Consider the following 4754-nt stretch of genomic DNA (forward strand, 5'->3'; position numbering starts at 1 on the left):
GTCAAAAACCAGCTTCATTGGATCTCGTATCAAGGAGTTATGGTACTTTTGATGGAGTGTCCCCTGCTATCTTGAGATGAGCTGCGCGCCCCATTAATGATGATTCCCACTTGTTCGGCTGCTCCATCCTCATCATGGGGTCTAAACATAAGGCAATGGAGTCTTGACCAACATTCCTAAGAATAAGACAATCATCACCATGATTTAGTAGCATCCAATTCTGAGACGAGTTTGTATGAACAGCGAGGAACGACTTTACCTGATAATTAAGTTGTCGTGCTCGAGCTCTTGTCATCGGACCTTGTTGTGCAGCAGGTGTGGTTGTATCCATGGAAGGGATGTCCTCATCATCCTCCCCTTCTTGCATTTGAGTCGTCCTCGACTCTAGTTCATCCTCTTCTCCCAAATATGGCTTCAAATCTGTAATGTTAAATGTGGGGCTAACCCCAAAAGCTGCAGGTAGCTCAAGTTTGTACGCATTATCATTAATCCTTTCTAACACTTTAAAAGGACCATCGGCTCTAGGCAGCAACTTAGACTTTCGCAAATCAGGGAACCTATCTTTTCTCAAATGGAGCCAAACTAGATCACCAGGTTCAAAAATGACATGTTTCTTCCCTTTGCTACCAGCTAGTTTATACTTTGCATTCATGCACTCTATTTTCTCTTTAGTGGTTTCATACAATTTTAAGATCAGTTCAGCACGTTGTTTAGCATCAAAGTTCACTCGCTCCGAGGTCGGAAGAGGTAACAAATCAATAGGAGCACGTGGCACAAACCCATAAACTATCTCAAAAGGGCTTTTCTTAGTGGTAGAATGCTGTGAACGATTATAAGCAAACTCAACATGAGGCAAGCACTCTTCCCACATTTTTATGTTCTTTTTCAAAACAACCCTAAGCAAAGTAGATAATGTTTTATTGACAACCTCAGTTTGTCCATCAGTTTGGGGATGATAAGTAGTGGAAAATAAAAGCTTAGTCCCTAGCTTAGCCCACAAAGTTCTCCAAAAATGACTAAGAAATTTTGCATCCCGATTAGAAACAATGGTGTTAGGCACACCGTGCAATCGAACAATCTCATGAAAGAACAAATTAGCAACATGTGTAGCATCATCGCTCTTATGACATGGTATGAAATGTGCCATTTTAGAAAATCTGTCCACAACAACAAACACACTATCCCTCCCCTTCTTTGTTCTAGGCAGTCCTAAAACAAAGTCCATTGAAATATCTTCCCATGGTGCACTTGGAATAGGAAGAGGCATGTATAAACCATGAGGATTAAGCTGTGACTTAGCTTTCTGGCATGTTGTGCAGCGAGCAACGAACCTCTCCACATCTCTCCTCATCTTGGGCCAAAAGAAATGACCAGCAAGGATGTCCACTGTCTTTTTCACACCAAAATGTCCCATGAGTCCTCCTCCATGCGCTTCCTGCAACAATAACAAACGCACGGAGCTAGCTGGAATGCATAGCTTGTTAGCTCTAAAGACAAACCTGTCGGTGAGGACGAATCTGTTCCATGTTTTCCCCTCTTGGCAATTCAGCAATACATCTTTGAAATCATTGTCATGTGCATATTGTTCCTTAATAGTTTCCAAACCAAAGATTTTAAAGTCAAGTTGTGAAAGCATGTTGTAACGTCTAGACAAAGCATCAGCAATTATATTTTCCTTCCCCTTTTTGTGTTTAATGACATAAGGAAAGGACTCGATGAATTCAACCCACTTGGCATGTCTACGGTTCAGTTTTGCTTGACTACGGATGTGTTTCAATGATTCATGATCAGAATGTATGACAAACTCTTTGGGCCACAAATAATGCTGCCATGTTTCCAAAGTCCGAACTAGAGCAAGCAATTCCTTATCATAAGTAGAATAGTTCAAACTAGGGCCACTCAACTTTTCACTGAAATACGCCACAGGTTTTCCCTCTTGTAACAGCACACCACCCAACCCAATTCCACTAGCATCACATTCAAGCTCAAAGGTTTTGTTGAAATCAGGAAGTTGGAGTAACGGTGCATGAGTTAACTTATCTTTGAGCGTGTTGAAAGCATCCTGTTGGGCTGCAGCCCAAGTGAAGGTTGCACCCTTCTTGGTGAGTTCATGTAGCGGGGCTGCAATGGTGCTGAAGTCCTTCACAAATCGACGGTAGAAACCAGCAAGTCCTAGAAAACTCCGCACTTGTGTGACCGTGCAGGGAACAGGCCAGCTGTGTATGGCCTCAACCTTGGCTTGATCAACTTTGATTCCCTACGGTGTCACAACATATCCAAGAAAAGAGACTCGATCTGTGCAAAAGGTGCACTTCTCAAGATTGCCAAACAAGTGTGCATCCCGTAGAGCATTGAAAACGGCACGCAAATGATCAAGATGTTCCTCTAATGATCTACTATATATCAAGATGTCATCAAAGTATACCACTACAAATCTGCCAATAAAAGAGCGTAAAACCTCGTTCATTAATCTCATGAAAGTGCTGGGTGCATTAGTCAATCCAAAGGGCATGACAAGCCATTCATATAAACCAAACTTAGTTTTAAACGCTGTTTTCCATTCATCTCCTAGCTTCATATGAATCTGGTGGTAACCACTACGCAAATCAATTTTAGAGAACACAATTGAGCCACTCAATTCATCAAGCATATCATCTAACCTTGGAATAGGATGACGATATCTGATTGTGATGTTGTTTATCGCTCTACAATCAACACACATGCGCCATAATCCATCCTTCTTAGGAACTAAAAGCACTGGAACGGCACAAGGGCTAAGAGACTCACGCACATAACCTTTGTTGAGCAATTCTTGTACTTGTCTCTGAATCTCTTTTGTCTCGTCTGGGTTGGTCCTATACGGCGCACGATTAGGCAAGGAAGCCCCAGGGATGAGGTCAATCTGGTGTTCAATCCCTCGAATTGGTGGCAGCCCCGGTGGTACCTCCTTTGGAAAAACATCGGCATACTCCTGCAAAAGATTAGTGACAGCAGGAGGCAAAGAAATAGATGTATCTTCGAGTGAAAATAAAGTTTCTTTGCAAACCAAAGCATAGCAAATAGTAGTACTAGCATCAATCTCATCCAAATCAGATTTGGTGGCAAAGTAACAAGAGCCTTTCAGCTTGATCTCATTTTTATTATGATGAACAGATTTGCTAGACTTCTTCTTATGTTTCTCAAGTTCATTAGCGACAATCTGATTTTCACTAGCAACAGCCTGATTCTTAAGTTTGCTAGATCTAGCAAGTTCATCTCTTAGAATAGACTCAGGGGACATGGGGTGCAACACAATCTTCTTGTCATTATGCACAAAAGAGTATTGATTTGTTTTACCAGAGTGCAAGGAATCTTTATCAAACTGCCATGGTCTACCTAACAACATAGAGCATGCTTGCATAGGCACAACATCGCAGTCAATGGAATCATGATAAGAACCAATGGCAAACTCTACCCTTACCAATCGGGTTACCTTCACCTTGCCGCTGCTGTTAAGCCACTGAATGTAGTAAGGCTGCGGGTGTGGTTTTGTGCTCAATGAAAGCTTCTCCACCATTTCAGCACTTGCCAAGTTGTTGCAGCTTCCTCCATCTATGATCACACGGCAAGAGCGTTCCTTGATCACACACTTGGTTTGAAACAAAGTGTGGCGCTGATTTTGTTCAGCCCTCTCCATTTGGGCACTTAGCACCCGCTGCACCACGAGGCTCTCATAGTGCTCAGCAGCTTCAGCCCCAATGTGCTCTTCGTCTTGTTGGAAATCATCTCCTTCCGCTACATTGTTAGCAGCAAGCAAAGCATATGTTTCTTCATCAAAATCACTAGCAGAGGAATACCCACCATCAGCTCGCACAACCATCACACGTGTGCTTGGGCAATCCTTGCGTACGTGGCCATATCCTTTGCAGCGTAAGCACTGAATATCCCTTGTTCTCCCTGTGGATACCACCGAGGATGAACTCTTGGCAGATGTAGCCATTGCTCCTCTAGTTGGTTCACTTGGGCATGGTACAGAATTTGTTGTAGAGGAGCGTGGCTTGATGGTCGAGGAAGATTGTGGGGGTGCACGCGTTGACGGTGCAGTAGCATTGGAGAGTGTCCATGGGCTAGCACGACCTGTAGGAATGTTAGCCCTCATGCTAGCTCGTCGTCCCTGCACTTCTCGTTCAGCTTTACAAGCAAGGTGAAATAAACGATTAATAGAATTATATTCCTTATAAGCTAGAATGTCCTAAATCTCTCGGTTCAGCCCACCCATAAATCTAGCTATGGCACCATCCTCATTTTCCTCTAGCCCGCAACGAAGCATACCCATTTGTAGCTCTTGATAGTACTCTTCTACAGATTTGGATCCTTGCCTCAATTGTTGCAACTTATGTAAAAGATCACGGGCATAATAAGAAGGAACAAATCTGGCCCGCATGACCCGTTTCAAAGCATCCCAAGTTGGTGTGTTATTTGGGTTCTTACGATGGTATTCAGACCACCAAACAGAGGCAAAGTTAGTAAACTCACTAGTTGCAGCCCTAACACGTTTGTCCTTAGGGAAATCATGGCAAGTAAATTTTTGATCAACAGCTAATTCCCAACTAAGGTACATATCAGGATTATACCTCCCATCAAAAGCAAGTATGGTGAATTTAATCTTGCCAAATGAGTCATCGGCACGTACCTCTTGCCGTGGTCGGCGAGGACCTGTCTCATGGCAGCGGCGATGTTGTTCGATGCGTCGATGACCATTCAGCTCCTCATCA

The 4754-nt window shown here is 43.2% G+C and overlaps 1 pseudogene; it reads right to left on the reverse strand.

Moving 5' to 3' along the window:
- Positions 1-3256: 3256 nt before the first annotated feature.
- On the reverse strand, positions 3257-4429 carry LOC136492917 (uncharacterized; annotated as a pseudogene).
- Between the last annotated feature and the right edge of the window lie 325 nt (positions 4430-4754).

This window comes from Miscanthus floridulus, chromosome 11 (assembly GCF_019320115.1).
Source record: "Miscanthus floridulus cultivar M001 chromosome 11, ASM1932011v1, whole genome shotgun sequence".
NCBI classification, from domain to species: Eukaryota; Viridiplantae; Streptophyta; class Magnoliopsida; order Poales; family Poaceae; genus Miscanthus; species Miscanthus floridulus.